Raw genomic sequence first — 17786 nt, forward strand, 5'->3', positions numbered from 1 at the left:
GGCTGGATGCATTGTGCCTTGAATGCATCTGCATGGAAATGGGTGTGAAACATAAGGCATTAGGCAGTGCACAGCATATACAGCAGGTGAAATCCATCTTTCAGCAATTTGTCATAGTGGATGGGGGCTTAGGCAGTAAATCCCTAGGATAATAATTTGTTGTTACAAGTATATCTCTTTCCCTCTTTTCATTTGTGAAATATTGGAGGGTGTGAGTGCACACAAGTATAAGATACAGCAAGCATGCCGATAAGCCATGCAAACTCTCCTGTACATCACTGTTCCCTCTAACAGGGATTCTCAGATGTTGTTCACTACAACTTCCAGCTTCCCCAGTTGCAGTGGCCTTTGGCTGGGAATTGTGGGAGTTGTATTCAACAATATCTGGGGATCACTGTTAGAGGGAACAGTGCTGCCCATGTGTTTGGGTTATTTAAATGTTAGCCCAGCTATGTGGGAGGCACTCATGAAGAATTGATGATTACCTCCCACATGGCTAGGGTAATGTTTCAAGGCCCCCCTTACATTATTGGGAGACTTTGGGATGGCTCCCCAGAATGCAATGTTTGAATTTCTTCCACATCCAGTTGCTATTGTGGGGGTGCTATGACCCTGACCTTGCAAGCACACTTGTCAGGGGTGGCCTCTGAGGATCCTGATTGGTGGCCTCTGAGGATTCAGATAGGAGGACCCTGGGCCCCTTTCAGCCTCCACCTCAGCAGCTATGGTCTGAAGAGATGCAATTGCATCCTCTGAATCCTCTGATTCCCTGAAGCCCCGACTCACTGCCGTAGAGGGAGAGAGCATACACACACCTTGTACGCATGCCCGCGCATGCCCGCGCGCACACACACACACAGAGAGAGTCATAGAAGACTACACCTACAGAAGACAGCTAGGTTTGCCAGCTCCAGGTGGTGAAAACAGTCGAAATCTGTTATCAAGAAAGTGGAAATAATTGGTGCCTTTTTAGACACCAAAGAAGTCCCTAAGAAGTCTCCATTTTGCATTTTAAAAATTGCTCAAAATTTACATATGCTAATTGGTATAATATATGCATGCTTTACTAAAAACAGGATATTTTCAGAATAAACACAACTCACACACCCCTTTTCCCACACATTTCAAACACCAGCCTTCCTCTGACTGGATCACACTATCATATGGGACAAATGGTGCATTTTCTTTTCATTTTCAAGGGGGAGGGAAACCACTACAGAACCCTTTCCACAGTTCAAACACCTGTAACCTCAGGGGAGGGTCACATCCCTTCTCCAATGTTCAACACTAATCTCCCTTCTAGAGTGGTACATATCGGGGAAGCAGACGTGTCCTAACCTGGAGAGAGCTTGCTGGCTGCTCACACAGCTGTAGGGCAGTGGAGACACATGACACAGCCAGAAGAAGAAGAAGACCCTCCTTGGGGCTCCTGGGCCAGTCACAATGAGTCACTGAGAAAATGAGGAGGCAGGCTGCTGCAAAACATACTTGGCTTGGGAAATGGGATGGGAATTGCCAGCACAGCAGCAGCATACAAATGAGCTCCTCCTGCCACCACAGAGCAAACATTACACATGAGTGAGCCAATTGTTTCCAATGGGCCTACTCACACATAACAGCTGCTGAGTTATCTTGCACTTGCAGCAGGATCACTGGAACTCCAGACAGCCTCTCCAACACAGAAATAGTTTGAGGGCTTTTCAAATAGTTGCGAATCCAAGGTATATGTCCACATCTGGGATCCCTAAAGAGGTCCCTGTTCCTCTTTTACTCACTTCTAGGCAGTAGAAGCTCCTGGAAGGCAAGGGAGGAGCTTGAGACAGGAGTCCTAGACCAGAGCTGCTGAAGGCCTTAGTCTGGGTGAGTTATTGCTGAAGCCACTTCCTATTCACCATAGTTTATGCACTGCATTCGGCCTGTGATCTGTCAAAAACTGATGACAAAAGCAAGCTTTAAACATTTATCAAGAGAACAACTAATATTACCTAAAAATATCACAAACAGAATAGAAGGCACCAGCCATATTCATAAAGTAAAACCAGCAAAGTGGTAATTATCTTCTGTTTAACCCCCCTGTTAAACACATAGCAATTGCCTCTATCCAAAGCCAGCCCAGCATCCCACCAGTGGCTGTTGCTGATGTCTATCTTATGGATCATCTTAGGCTATGAGTCCTTTGATGACAGGGAATCATCTTTTTTTTTCCCCCATGTAAATTGCTTTGAGAACATTTGATGAAAAGTGGCATATAAATATTTGCAGTAATGGTGGCAGTGGTAGTTTCAAGAAACAGTGAGGCGGGGGAGTGTTCAACAACTGTAAAAAGAGAAGTAGCGAGTCTCCTGGGGTACGGAGATCCAGAGGCTAGTTGTCAAAATGGAAACAAATTTGCTCAGTGCCCTTGCTGTTTCTTCAGTAAGAGGTAATACAGAACAGGACCTTAGCACTGTATTTATTTATTTCATTTTTATCCTGCCTTTCTTCCATGGTCTTGTTGGGGCACATGTACCCCAACCTTAGATCCAGAGGTACCGGCCCAGAAGTATATGGAATTCAGGCCTGTGTCTGATTTCATTTTATATTAAGAGTTCAATTAAATGCCTGGACTCAGGGTGAACTGACACCCAGATCTCAACTGCTTCGCCAAGGAAGAGGCGATCCAACATTGTATTGTGAAATGGGTACTCAAGGAAGCACAAAAGCCAGGCCAGAACAATCCAAATGCTAAAATGTAACTCACTATCAGATAATGTCTGTGGAAGAGGCCAGGGGCTGAACTCCCCTTTCCTGTTGCAAGAAATCTATGTTAATCTTTGTCAATGATTGCTCTGCTATACTCAATTGCTCTCTATAGAAATTCAACATAGGTAAATGCACACAAAGAAAACACTTATAGACTTTAGTTCTTACTTTACTAACACCTTTACACCTCATGGAATCAGGCTAGCAAATCTGGGACAAGAGAAGGGGCCCATTTGCAGCTCAGAGAGGCAGATTTGCCTTGGGCAATGTCCCCTCCTCAAGATAGCAGCTAACAGAAGATGAGATTAAGATCTCCCTGGACTGGGCTAATATCCTGACTAATTAAAACATTATCCAGAAGGTAACAGCATTGTCACCCTTTTGGGGACCCAGGAAAAGATGAGGAGATTTGAATAGGCTCTATGAGAGATCAAAGGAAAATACAACTATAAAGAGTGAGGCTTACTGGACAGAGAACTAGCAGTCTTGTGCCTACATGCAATCTTGTGCCCACAAGCAAGATCTGCTCATGAGCAATCCCAGAGTTTGCTGCTAAGCAAACAAGGCAACAAGCAGGAACTCTGTCCATGGACAGGAGCTTTCTGTGACTTCCACTGCGCAGTGAGAAGTCTAGACTTCCCCAGCCATGGGACCTTCACTCTCTGCCTCGCTCTGAGAAAACTGTCTGCTTGACCACCAGAAGCCAGACCACCATTCCCAAGTTGCTGTTCCCAGCCAAAGTCTCTCTCTCCCTCAGCTGAAAGATCCACCGTTCTCAAGCTCTGATCCTGGTAATATGCCACCCCACAAGCTTTGGATCCCTCCATCCTTTCCCCTTCTTCTCCTTTCCCCTCGTCCCTCTACTAATTCCTGATCTCCCCAAACCATTGCCAGCCCTCAGCCTTCCTTACCTCCCCTCCCCCGCTTTTTCCATATGTATCTGAATTGTATTAGGCTCTAGGAAGATTTAATACACACACATATGTTAGTTAGGAACACTGGGTGAATATTGGTGCTGGCTAGGGTTGAAATACTGTTAGTAATATTGATAGTATGTTCTGCTTTCTGCTCAGCTAGATTGATGTTGTTATTCTTTTATACTCAACAAGTATTTTTCAGCCTGTTAATTTAACGGGCGCTAGTCTGCGCCCTCAACCGCCGCCTCCTCCCTCCTCCCACCTCCCACCTCCTACCTCCTCCCCGGCCAAGCCAGGCCCCCCGCCACCTCAGGCTTCCCACCTCAGGCCCCCCACCACCTCAGGGCTACCTTACCCTCCCCACGGCCGGTCCGGTTCCGCGGCCGCTGCCTCTGGGCTTCCCGTGGCGGCCGCTGCCGCCAGCGGGCCCAGTCTCCTGCCATGGCGGCTGCCACCAGCGAGCCCTTTCTCCTTGCGGCCACTGCCGCCACCATCGGGGCCAGTTGCCCCACTGCAGTGGCTGCCACCAGCGGGGCCAGCCGGCCTGCCGTGGCCACCACCGCCTCGCCCGCACTGCCGCCGCCGCCATCGGGGTCAGTCGCCCCGCCGTGGCCACCACCTCCAGCCTTCCTTCCAACATGGCCGCCCGTGTCCCTGCGGCCATATCTTTCTCGGACATTCTGGGCATGCGCTTCGCGCATGCCCAGAACAGCCGAGAAAGACACGGGCAGGGACACCGGATTACACTCTAGGGCTTTATTATATAGGATAAAGCCCATTGAATCATTTATGATTGGTTTGATCTCCTTTCTTCCCTGCGCCCAGATCCTACATGGTCACTATATAAAAGAACTTGGTCACTTGGTGACACTTATGAGACAGGCCTAATTTTGTATGCTAGCTAATGAGCATATTTAGTATAGAAATCAGGCCAGGACCACAACAGTCTCCTATCCAGGCACTGACCAGAAAGCTGCATCATGTACCAGACCATACCTTGTGGTCATGTGACCCAAAAGGACTGAGAAGTCTATAAAGTACTGAGAAAATGGCCCCTCCCATCCCTATGAGTGTGCAGTTTGGGTCAGGAGACAAACAACAGCTTAGACCTCCTAACAATGATCAGCCTTTTAGCGAGTTGCTCAGATACTTCGAGCAAAACTGCCATGGATATTAGAGTTAGCATATGCTTATTCAACCGTAAGTTGAATAATAATAATAATTCTGCTCTGCTAGTCTGGGGAACTGTTTTGCTATTTGTGCCTCTGTGTGTGTGTGTGTGTGTGTGCGTGCACGCGCCTTGCTAATGAGTATTTTGAGCATGAATTACTACAGTCTGTTGAAATAATTGATGGAAGATAATTTACAGGATTACACACCGAGAACAAAAACTACCACTAGTCCATCTGGCTTGTCATCTGATTTATGGTTTATCCTAACACTTTTTAATATTGCATTAACTTCTATCATCATTGGTTAACAAGCCAAAAATAGTTTTCAATGGATTGAATAGCCAAATCAGTTTTTTAAAAAATGAATGAAATGAGAGGGAATAGAATAGAAATAAATCCATATTGCTAATGCCCACCTGTCAAAAGGGTAGACCATAACTGAAGGTAACCAAAGCAGGGCTTATTTATATGTATCAGTTTTATGTCTTTCATTCAAAGAAAGTTATTTTTATGCTGATTAAAGCACTGCCCCCCACCCCCGACCGTGTTATGTGAGACTCCAGTGCTCCTTAGCAGTTATCAGGGGTTCCCGAAGGAGAAAATCATCAGTGGTGGGCAACCTTCTCTGAAAGTCAGCTTGCCCACCACTACCACCACCACTACCAATCACTGCTAATGGGACAAATACAAAATATGTGACTAGCTGTAACCTGTAACTAATCAATACAAACTGTGATCCAACCAAGTTTAGCTGGATCAGGGCTCTATCTAATAGGCTCACATCAGTGGGGAAGTTTCAAGAAGCTGCCTCTGCAAAAGTTGACCACAACTGGTGAAACAAACAAAAACCAGCACATGAGGTTAAGTTATTTATTGCATCTAAGCTGCTGACAACATATTTTTCTAATATATTCCTAGAGGATAAGAGTACATGAGAAAAATGTCAGGATTTTTAGCCATAATATCCTCTACCTCTCTTTCTGGAAGTACATGAGGAAGATACCAGGATTTTTAGAACTGTATGGGACATAGCATGAAATCTTGCATGGATGAACCTGTGTTTAATCTGCGAAGCCAGGAATCATTCCACAGACTATCATTCAACCACGGTTTTGCAACCCCGGCTTCTGGGCAGAGGGACTCCTCCCATTTCCCTTCCTTTGGCAGGGCAAAAACATTTTAACCCTTTCCTTGCTCCACTTTCAGCAATACCCTTGCGAGAACAACTAAACTACATGGTCATGCACAAGCACAATACAACTCCAGGATGGCAAAGGGCACTTATGGGGTATTGGGGGAGGGATTCCCCACAGTACCTGAGAAGTTGGGGCGAGGGGGTAGTGGTTTGTTGGCTTGGTGGTTGCAAGAAGGAACGGTGCACCATGAGAACTGATGTCATATGGTGTCCATGCAGCTGCTCCATGAGCCAAGGGTGGATCTAATGCAAATTAATTGGTGCTTCTTGGAATTGCTACCTTCCCAGAAACGCTGCGAATGGCAAAGCCATGTGACCACCACCTTTGGCCGGGGGAATTACCTACACTGTATGTATCCTAATCTGAAAGGGGCAGATTCTGCATGCGGTTTGGGGACAATTCTGTATGTGGTTTGCAATGGCTGTGTGTTAAAGGGGTGTCATGCGGAATCCCCGTGGTCAGGTCCTAACCCCTAATCCACCATTGGATGGTAGCCTGCAATCCACAAGTTCCCATAGGGGGAATCTGTTTGCCATATTGGCATTATGCAATAATGTCTGACTGTGAGGAACGATGTGTTCCCCTTGTGGGGGTCCTCTTTTAATCTCCCTGGTGAAAGACAATCTGTCTTCCACAGTTTGGGAGGAAGGGACTTGGAGCCTCCTTCCTCCCCCAGAAGGATTGGGTCCTTCTCTTCCAGATGATGCATTACATTCTGTTTGGATTACAGCCTGGACATAGCTGTCCTTAGGAGATGGCCTCCATCACCACCTTTTCAGCTTTGGAGGACATCTGAATGCACCAGGTGTGTCCTCCTACAGGAGATGGTGCTGCTCCAATGTGTTGTCTGAACCACCAGCTCCTTCTTCCAGCAAACGGGTTGTTTGTGAGCCCATAAGAGTTCTTTTGCTATCTTGGAGAACACACCTGCAAGCGCATGCATAAACAGTTCATCTGACCACTGCATGTCCTGTGTTTGCTCCAGGGAACTGCTTGTGTCAAGTGTTGCACTCTGCACATGCTCCCACCAGTGTTCCCTCTAACAGTTCCTCTAATCCCAGATGCTGGTGAGTACAACTCCCATAATTCTCAGTCAAAGCCAATCACAGTTGGGGATGCTGGGAGTTGTAGTCAACAACTTCTGGAATTAGAGGGCAGAGGGCATGATGGCAGGTTCCCACTCTGGCAGGGAACCTTGGCTCTCCTCTCCTCGTCGGAGCACTAGGAGGGCATAAGGTGCTGTTGGGACTCCATTTGTCTGTCTCCATTTTCCTTATCATCATCTATGGAGTACAACCCAGACTGGAGGGGCTGTCCCCTGGCATCCTCAACCTGCATGAGTACAGGTGCACTGTGCCTTCCCAGGAAGCTTCAGTGGCAGCAGCACCACCTGTGTACTCTACAGTTGGGGGAGCCCCACATAAATGACCTGGCACCCCTGAGCAGCTTGGAACCTCTGTGGCGCAAGCCAGGAATGTGGGCATGGCTGTATGCAGTGCCACAGCCGTGGCTGCTGTTGAACCACCTGGACAAGCAGAGGAGGTGGTGGCTGCTGAGGCAGTGGCCAAGGCAACTCCCAGTGCAAGGGGTCTGCTGATCTCCTGCATGCTTGTCTGTGCTGCCATCTGGCTTGCCCTTTGCCTCTTCTCTGGGATGGGGTGTCCCCTCCCAGCAGTGCTCCCAGGCATCACATCCCTCATATCCAGGATGCCAGATGCCAGCTGGCCATAGTGTAACATGGTCCTTTGCTCCACTCCTGACATATTCTGGGTGGCCACCTCCTCGAACTTCTTCTTTAGGTGCTGGAGTCTTTCCTCGCACTGTGGCCAAGTACATTGGAATCCCCTATCTGCTTGGATATCCAACAGAATGTGGCCTTGTTCCTGAAATGCTGCTGTGACTGGACATTTTTGGAGGTTCAGAGATCCATGAACACCCCATCTATGCCTCCATCCACCACTTAGCACAGAGTTTCTTGCCTCCATACCTAGCCTGGCTGCTCTCGGTGGCAGTGCCCATGCCAGCCATGGATGGCAAAGCAGTGGTTGAATGCTGAGACTGCAAGGCTGGTGGCGATTTCCAAAGCAGAGGATTTGAGGAGCAGGGTGCAGGTCGCTAACCTAGTCCCTTCACATGAGGGAAAAGGAGGGATGGGGGCATCTGCCATGTGCGTGCAAGGCCAGCAGTGCGCAGGAGGAGTGTGGTCGTTAACCTTGTGCAAGAGCAAGTGTAGTGCAGAGACCAGCCCTCAAGGCCATTTAAAAAGTAGTAGTGTGCACGGAACCATGGAGGCGCAGTCCGGCACAGGGTTGGGTTTTTTTTCAGCTTTAAGGGAGGGGGGTAGTACTCCCCCCCCCGCCGTTCTTCCCCCTCCGGCGCTGCAGTTAAAAGTGAAGTTTTGGGGGTGGCAGTGTTCCTCCCTGCCGCCCTTGCCCCCGTCGTTGCCTGGAAGTAAAGTACCAGCATGCATGTGCCGGGCACGGCACACGTGCCCATCGGAGGAACGCTGCCGCCCCCAAAACTTCACTTTTAACTGAGGGCCGGAGGGGGAAGAGCGGCACGAGGGATAAGTACTACCCCCCACCCTTAAAGCTGGACCCCCCGCCCCCAGTGCCAGACTGCCAGACCGGCCAAGTTCCTAACCGGTTCAGAGGCCTCTAACATGGCCTCCAGACTGGTTCATGCACACCACTATTAAAAAGTAATGAATTTGTGTGGCCTGTGTGAACCTTAATACAGACATTTCTTGCACAAGCAGCTGCGAGGCAGGAAATAGCACCAATGACAGTGAATATGGACAGTGCTGAAAGGTTTATGGATAGGCTTGTAGAGAACAAGTCTAGCCCTACAAGCTGTATAGGTGGAATAAAGAGCCTGATGTTGGCAACAGCAATGTCTTGCAGAGGCTTGTGGAGGAACAATAAATGATCTGTGAAATTTGTGATTGTGGCACGTCCTGTTATTCCGCTCTTCTAAGAGCAGGCCAGATGGACCTTTTTTTGACTAATATCTGATTCTGAGCATACCCCTCCCCAACACCGCACTATACCCTCACTTTGAGGTGTTAATAAATAATTTTATGGGCAATGGGTCAGGAAAGGAAAGCCATGGTCCTTTGAAGGGTGCTACCAACCAAAGTTTCCCAGCTCCCCTACCGCTTGACCATCTTCCCTTTCCCACTCTCCCTTGATAGACTCACTTTTTCGACATCATCACTTTTTCTCCTACATCAGAAGGAGTAGTCCTGGTTTGGAAGGAACCAACAGTGCTTTAGTTTTTCCTGCATAACACCCACAAAAGATATCCCTGCTCTGTCTCCTTTTGTGTCCCCTCACATGTCCACTTCCCTGGCCCCCACTGATATCTCTTGCCTGAGGGTGCATCGACTCAGCAGACTGATCCTTTAGACCATGGCCGCATTGCACATTAACACCTTAGCACACTGGCACATTGGCACTGTGAAAAATTTGTGAAGTCCCATGAACCCAGGGTCGTAGCTATAATTGGGCGAACGGGTTCAAAGAACCCGAGCCGTGCCCAATCAGGAGCTGCCATTAGCAGCCCTGACACGCCCCCAGCGTCTGACGTCAGACACGGGGGCGGGAGTTTAGCTCCCGAGCAGGGGCAGTGCGGTCCCTTCGAGAGCTAAACAAAGGCTGGCGCTGCGAACGTAGCGCCAGCCTAACTAGCTCCTGAAGGGGCCACCTGGCCCCTTCAGGAGCTAAGACTGGTGCTGCATTTGCAACGCAGCCCAGAAGCGGCTCTTCCCTGCAGGGAATAGCCGCTCCTGGGCTGCGCTGCGAACACAGCACCAGCCTTTGTTTAACTGCCAAAGGGGCCGCATGGCCCCTTCAGCAGTTAAGCAGCTTTTCCCGAACAGAGCCTCAAGGCTCCGTTCGGGAGCCAGACCACGCCCCCCGCGTCTGACGTCAGACACGGGGGCGTGGCTATCCCCTGCGTCTGACGTCAGATGCAGGGGGCGGGGCTATCAGGGCGCCTGCCGCGGCTGCACACAGGCCACCGGCGGGCTAGCTACGCCCCTGCATGAACCAGAATCCCAATGGCATTTGGTTCCCCACTGCTGCCTCTCAACTCCCGGTCTGGTCCAGAGGAAAGAGGTCCTTCGGTTGCATTGGAGCCATAAGGAGTGAGGTAGTATAATAGTCACTGCGCCTCTCTGGGCCTCTCCCTATCCCTGCTCTTTCATAAATCCATAAACTTGTTTCTCTGAAGCCTTCTTTCTCTAGCCAGCCTGGAGTTCATTTACTTCGGATACTAAGCTCAAATTGCCTCTTTGCAAGTTACCTGGTTAATCTCTGTGATTTTTTTTAGTAATAATATTGCTATAAACAAGTTTATGGATTTATGAAAGAGCAGGGATAGGGAGAGGCCCAGAGAGGCGCAGTGACTATTATACTACCTCACTCCTTATGGCTCCAATGCAACCGAAGGACCTCTTTCCTCTGGACCAGACCGGGAGTTGAGAGGCAGCAGTGGGGAACCAAATGCCATTGGGATTCTGGTTCATGCAGGGGCGTAGCTAGCCCGCTGGTGGCCTGTGTGCAGCCGCGGCAGGCGCCCTGATATCCCCGCCCCCTGCATCTGACGTCAGACACAGGGGATAGCCACGCCCCCATGTCTGACATCAGATGCGGGGGGCGTGGTCTGGCTCCTGAACGGAGCCTTGAGGCTCCGTTCAGGAGAAGCAGCTTAACTACTGAAGGGGCCATGCGGCCCCTTCGGCAGTTAAACAAAGGCTGGTGCTGCGTTCACAAATGCAGCACCAGTCTTAGCTCCTGAAGAGGCCAGGTGGCCCCTTCAGGAGCTAGTTAGGCTGGCGCTACATTCGCAGCACCAGCCAGGAGCAACTCTTCCCTGCCTTTGCAGGGAAGAGCCGCTCCTTTCGCAGCGCCAGCCTTTGTTTAGCTCTCGAAGGGACCACGCTGCCCCTGCTCGGGAGCTAAACTCCCGCCCCGGCGTCTGACGTCAGACGCTGGGGGCGTGTCAGGGCCGCTAATGGCGGCTCCTGATTGGGCACGGCTCGGGTTCTTTGAACCCGTTCACCCAATTATAGCTACGTCATGGGACTTCACAAATTTTTCACAGTGCCAATGTGCCAGTGTGCTAAGGTGTTAATGTGCAATGCAGCCATGGTCTAAGGGATCAGTCTGCTGTGTCAATGCACCCTCAGGCAAGAGATATCAGTAGGGGCCAGGGAAGTGGACATGTGAGGGGACACAAAAGGAGACAGAGCAGGGATATCTTTTGTGGGTGTTATGCAGGAAAAACTAAAGCACTGTTGGTTCCTTCCAAACCAGGACTACTCCTTCTGATGTAGGAGAAAAAGTGATGATGTCGAAAAAGTGAGTCTATCAAGGGAGAGTGGGAAAGGGAAGATGGTCAAGCGGTAGGGGAGCTGGGAAACTTTGGTTGGTAGCACCCTTCAAAGGACCATGGCTTTCCTTTCCTGACCCATTGCCCATAAAATTATTTATTAACACCTCAAAGTGAGGGTATAGTGCGGTGTTGGGGAGGGGTATGCTCAGAATCAGATATTAGTCAAAAAAAGGTCCATCTGGCCTGCTCTTAGAAGAGCGGAATAACAGGACGTGCCACAATCACAAATTTCACAGATCATTTATTGTTCCTCCACAAGCCTCTGCAAGACATTGCTGTTGCCAACATCAGGCTCTTTATTCCACCTATACAGCTTGTAGGCCGGGTAGACCAGGCCTCCGGCGTCGGGGAGACGTGAAGCTCGCGCGCGACGTGCGCGTGCGCAAAAGGCTTGCCGGAGCCTTTTGCATTGCAGAGGGGCAAGGGGCGGCAGGGAAGTATCCTGCCGCCCCAATTTTTACAATAAATACGAGCGCTGGAGGGGGACAAGTGGCGGGAGGCGTAAGTAAACCCTCCCCACCCTTAAAGGAACCCCCTCCACCCGGACCGGACCGGCCAGGTCCGAACCGGTCCGGACGGTCCGGAGGCCTTTACAACGGCCTCCGGACAGGTCCTGACCCATCCCTAGGGGTGGATAGGGCCAGTTACTCTCTCCTGCTAAATAAAGAGAATCACCATTTTAAAAGGTGCCTCTTTGCCAAATTAGCAGGGGCCTTAATCAAATCTTTTTATTCTTGTACCCCTAATTCTTCAATTAGGAGTACAAGTGTTCACGATTGCATTCGTGAACCTCAACTTACTCTCTGCCAGTTCACTTCCCCAAGACCAGAACTTTGCACACATTTATTCTGACATGGGACTGCACCACTCTAGCTCACTAATTCCCCACACAAGCCCAAACGCGGATGCATTTAGGGGTGTTCTCGCCAATCACCCTGGAGATGTTCCATTAACAGTTAGAATTTGTAAAGGGTTAAAAATAATATGCTTGAAGAAAGTCAAACAATTTCCCCTGATCTCTCCAGAATATGTTGTGTTAGCTTGTTACATCCACCAGCTACCTACTGCCTGCTGTGATTCAGACTCACCTGCTAAGAATTATAGAAGTTTACATACAATATAATGTCTCTTTGCTTATGCTCAAATGTTGCTCATGGTTTCAAATAAAGTCTTAAATTAGTTCAGCAAGAAGTAGATCTTCCACTTTCATTCACTGATGACATAACTCCCAGAATGCCCAATTACCTAATTCTGAAAGGAAATAATGAAGCTCTTTGTCCCACAGAGGCGGTCATTAAAAGTACCTGCCAGCAGAGAAGCTCAATTACAGAGCCTGTGGAGGCATTTCAGTCCTATGCATTTCCCAAACATAGCATGCCTATCCACCAGTTTACTTTCTGTGATAGGAATTGGCTCAGTGGAATTAACTTGGTGCAAGCAGGTCAACTAGACAGAAAGATCCCCATAAGAAAAATAAATATTATCTCCCGTCTGCCAGTTTGCCAGCTTGCAACCTGGCTTGCAACACTCAGATTCAGATTGCATCTTTAAAAGCTACTAATCGAGCAGGAGATAAAAACAGCTTCTCTTCTCTTGCTGTTGCATTTTTTTTCGTGGGGTGAGCCGTTTTGTCCATTCTGACCCTTTGCCTGGTATGCTACACAACAAGAGAAGGGCATGTGCAAAAGAGAGGAGCAGGTGGGAGAAACTGCATCCATTTGTCTGTAGATTAATTACTAGTTTTCATGCTACTATGCAACTCAGGTGCATCCTGGCAGCTAGTGATGGGACAGAACCCTTAAAGAGGGAGAGGGTTTTAGCAGATCCTTCTTGCCTCTTGGATCCAATTAGGGTGCAGACATTTGCAATCTGGATCCACTCGAGGGTCCCAGCTACCATTGAGCTGGGAGAGGGGAGTGTCCCATAGGCACCAGTGTCTTGTGGGCACCCAGAGGCCCTCTTATTCCCTCTCCAGGTTCTCCAGGTTGGTAGTTCTTGCACTCCTGCTGCCACCATGCCATGTCTAACCTGCTCTTGTTCTGATGACCATGCCCTTCATGCCTCTTCTTTTTGCTTTACTCAGGTGCTTCCTTTCTTTGTCCCATTATGAGTGAGGAAGAGAGAGAAAGCACCCAGCTGGCAAGCACTAGGAGAGGCTGGTGGACTGATCATGCCCCCTGACAACAGCACATTGGCATGCTTCCGATTTCAACACAATGGGCTTTGCCAGCATCGGAGCATGGGTGAACTGCCTGTTGGTATCTTCCAGCTGGGAACTGCTTTGCTCAAGTGCGACCTGACCAAGGCAATGGAAAGGACTTATGTTGGATGCTGTGCAGACCTTTATTAGAACCCAAATGATGAACACAGAACATAGTTCAGGTGTTCACTAAAGCATGGACACTGTACTCAGGTATAGCATACACAAGAGCATGCTAGTAGCTCCACTGATGTGCTCCATAGCCCTACTTCCACACTGTCATCAGCATGAGATGCAGAGCGTGCAGTGCACTCTAGTGGACATTGTACCTGGGTACAGCATCAGTGCTTTACCAAGTGCCTGCATTATGCGTGCCCACATATAGAGATGTTGCAAAGCATGAGTGAATGTAGTTTCCATGGTTGCCAGCATGGGCTGTGAGCATGCGCAGCAGTGTCCAGAGATACTGAGAAGCACGGGATCTAAATTATCATGGTTCACAGCATCTCTGGATGCTGCTGCCATGCTTGTGGCAGTGTCTTGAGCCTAATGGATGCATGTGCCATAGTCAGACGTGAGGTCTCTCTACCAACCCTCTCTCAATAAGATAAGCAAATGGAAGATGTGGATAACTTGCATTTTGTTTGTTGAACCGCCCAGAGATGTGAGTTTTGGGTGGTATAGAAGTGTGTTGAATAAATAAATAGGTACTGCACTAGAGTTCTGATCTGCTCCCGATTCAATGTGGAGGCAAGATCATTTTGAAGATATTCTGAGGGACATTTGGCAAAATAATTTGGCTTTCTGGAAGTATTTATTCCCAGGAAATGATGATGAGGGAAATCTACCCATCACTACTAGAACCCTTTGATTGCACCACAGTGAAATTACACCTGACCTTTCTCCACTAATCAGTAGTCTTTTATCTCAAACAATGACATGCCAGGATAATTTACAGCATTCTGAGTTGTAATAAGGTGGACGGGTTGAAAGAACCTGTTGTTCCCTGCATCTGGAAGCTGCTGAGCTCCCCACTCCCTCTGGGGTTCCTGCCACTGCAGGGTTCCTGCCAGCCAGCTGTAGCCACCAGTACCAGCCGCCTCCTGCGGCAGCTCAACCAGCTCCGCCCATCCTCCTTCCATCAGCCAATGGAAGGAGGGTGCACACATGTCCATCAGGAGCATGTGTATGCCCTCCTTCCATCGACTGGGAGCCCATCCGATGGAAGGAGGCAGGTGAGCCACTGAAGGAGGCAGCTGGTGGTGGATGATGGTGGCTGGCAGTAGCAGGAGCAGCAATCTGGGGGAAGGGGGAACTCGGCAGCCCCTCCCAAGAATGAGGAATGAGTGGGAGTTGTAAGTGTGCATTTGTGTCACCATGGAAGGAGCGGGCGCCACTGTGAGTGGGGAGTCCGCCCTTGTTCACTGTGTGAACATGGGCCCACTCTCCCCTTGCTATGCCCCTGGAACTCAAAAATCTCTTCTCAGTGTTCAATGGAGATACAAAGGGCATTCACTTGCAGGAGTGTGTCCCTGAGGGTCAGGAGGCCCTCAGGAACACATTCCTGCAAGTTAATAGTTCTTTCGGAAGGAGCAGAGAGCAGTGAAATTGGCATCCCCTTCCCCCTCCACCCGTGCTGGGCTGCAGAAGGAAGATGCTCTGCTAGTTTCCAACCTCTTTGCACCCCCACAGGGCTGCTTACATTATCAGTGCATGTGGGGGAATGTCAGCTGCTCTTACTAATTATGTTATTAACATCAGTGGTAAGGAGTAAATGTTAAAATAGAGTTACACAACAAGCCTCTCAGTACTCATAGGAATATCCAGTGTTCTATCCCAATATTAGCAGCTAACAAAATTTAATATAGAAGTGAGCAAAGAAGAGAAATATTACCTTGCTAACATCTCTTTTGTTCCCAAATCAGCTCATTCCTTATGCTCAGTATATTGCACATCTGATACAGAGCCTGGTTTCATTTTCTAAAATGTCAGATGAAGATGCTATCTCTGTAAACGTTTGTCCAGGAGAACATTGGTGTAGAAGCATCAAGACAATCCCAGCAATGCTTAGCAATCCCTTGGCATCTTATCAAATGTAACTCACCAACTGTACAAAAAGGTAGATTAAATATTTAGGTTGCCTTAAAAACTGCATAGATTCTTCTTCCCCATTATTAAGGCATTTTTAAAATAACAGGCCAAATGGTATCAGCCAGTTTGATTGGATTCCAGACAGGTACTCAAAGCTAGGTTTGGCTAATTGTTCCTCAGCTGTTCCTCAGAAAGATGCCAGTTTGGGTACATTTTTTTCAAGAGTAGAGTCATTGGAGCTTGACCATTCTTATGTAAACTGACGTTTTTCAGAAGTTAGGCTTGACCTACACACCATCTGTCAAGGTTGGTTTTGGATATCATTTCAGCTAAGGTGAATTATTTAACGTTCTTGTTTAGTGACTTCAGATTATGGAGAACCTATACACATCTACCTTAAACCAAATTCCACATCAGATCAAGTGGAATTAAAATAAGGCATGAGTTGATATGCCCCAGTTAAAATCCACACAGTATAAATATCTGATTGTGATCAACTTAGGTAAAGAAAGCACAGCTTTTGAATATACTACTGTAAGTCCTCACAGATGCTCAGAATGATCTGCTCACACAAGGCTGTGTTGTGCTTATGCTTGAATCAAGTTGAGTAATAAGGAAGTTTGATGTAGATAAAGTACTTTTTAACTGGGGCAGCTGTCAAAATACATGACCCCACACATGCTGTCTGAAGTGGTACAGTTTAGCAAGATCTGCACAATGTAGTTCTACTATAGCGGTTGGTGGAACCAATCTGAATCAAACCTGGTTCGATCCGGTTCAAAATGTTTGAGCTCAAACCGGACTGCACCCCCCCAAAGGGGGCCGGTCCAAGTTAAAGACAAACTGAGGGCCTTGCTTGTGAAGGGGAATGTAGTAAGATTCCCCTTTTCAAGCAAAGGGGGCTTCCCTACATAAAAACGGGTTTGGGGGCTGGAGAGAGGAAAGATTTCCAGTTGTGGCTGTGGCAGCAGCTCCCCGGTGGTGGTGGCGGCGGCAGTGGCTCCACGGTGGCAGCAGCCCTTCTCAGCCCTGCTGGTGCTCACCCCTGCACCACGGGCTGGCGGGCAGTCCAGTTCTGGCCCACGGTATGGGAGGGGGGAAGCGCTGGTGGGGCTGAGGGGCACCTCCACCACCATGAAGCCACCCCCATTTCTGCCACATCCAGTAAGGTGCCCTCTCCCCCACTCCAAACCCCTTTTTATGTAGGGAATCCGCCTTTGCTTGTAAAGGGGAATCCTTATTGGATTCTCCTTTACAAGCAAGGTCCTCGAACCAGGCTGGACCGGATCAATCTGGTTTGACCTGGTTGGCTAGCATGAACTGAACTGCCAGCCGGTTCTAACAAACCAGTTTGTGGACTGGCGGGTTCGGTTTGAATTGGAACCAAACTGTTGCTGCTGGTTCTGTGCACACCCCTATTCTACTAATTGCCAGGAATGTTTGTGATGGTAACTTACTGGACGAGATGTGGAGAAATGATTGGATAAAACTCTCCAATGTTTATCCTGGGGGTTGGTGTTGGTGGGGAACCCTGAACTTAATATTAAATATCATTTTTTGGGGAGGAATCCTGACATTCCTCTTCAAATTTCACTCTGGAGAAATGTCTGTTCCAACCTGTTTTGAGATTCTTGAAGGTTCCACACATTGACATCATGCCCACCTACTGCTGGTGGTGCTGCCTATTCCTCACTGCCACTTCCCCACCTGCAGAGAAAGCACAGAGGGAGAGCATGCGATTGAGCAAATGATTAGAGAGGAGATCTGGTCTTGTGGTAGCAAGCATGACTTGTCCCCATAGCTAAGCAGGGTCTGCCCTGGTTGCATATGAAAGGGAGACTTGATGTGTGAGCACTGCAAGATATTCCCCTCGGGGGATGAAGCCACTCTGGGAATAGCAGAAGGTTTCACGTTCCCTCCCTGGCTTCTCCAAGATAGGGCTGATGAGAGAAATTCCTGCCTGCAACCTTGGAGAAGCCGCTGCCAGTCTGTGAAGACAATACTGAGCTAGATAGACCAATGGTCTGACTCAGTATATGGCAGCTTCCTATGTTCCTATGTTCCTATGACT

General features: G+C 48.7%; 1 long non-coding RNA gene across 1 annotated transcript; it reads right to left on the reverse strand.

Moving 5' to 3' along the window:
* Positions 1-1775: 1775 nt before the first annotated feature.
* On the reverse strand, positions 1776-17411 carry LOC128328530 (uncharacterized). Its single transcript, XR_008309276.1, has 3 exons — positions 17333-17411; positions 15519-15731; positions 1776-1933 (listed from the first exon to the last, which is right to left on the reverse strand). It is a non-coding gene; the product is annotated as an uncharacterized LOC128328530 (long non-coding RNA).
* Positions 17412-17786: the final 375 nt, after the last annotated feature.

The sequence above is a fragment of the Hemicordylus capensis genome, chromosome 5 (genome assembly GCF_027244095.1).
Source record: "Hemicordylus capensis ecotype Gifberg chromosome 5, rHemCap1.1.pri, whole genome shotgun sequence".
Classification (NCBI taxonomy): domain Eukaryota; kingdom Metazoa; phylum Chordata; class Lepidosauria; order Squamata; family Cordylidae; genus Hemicordylus; species Hemicordylus capensis.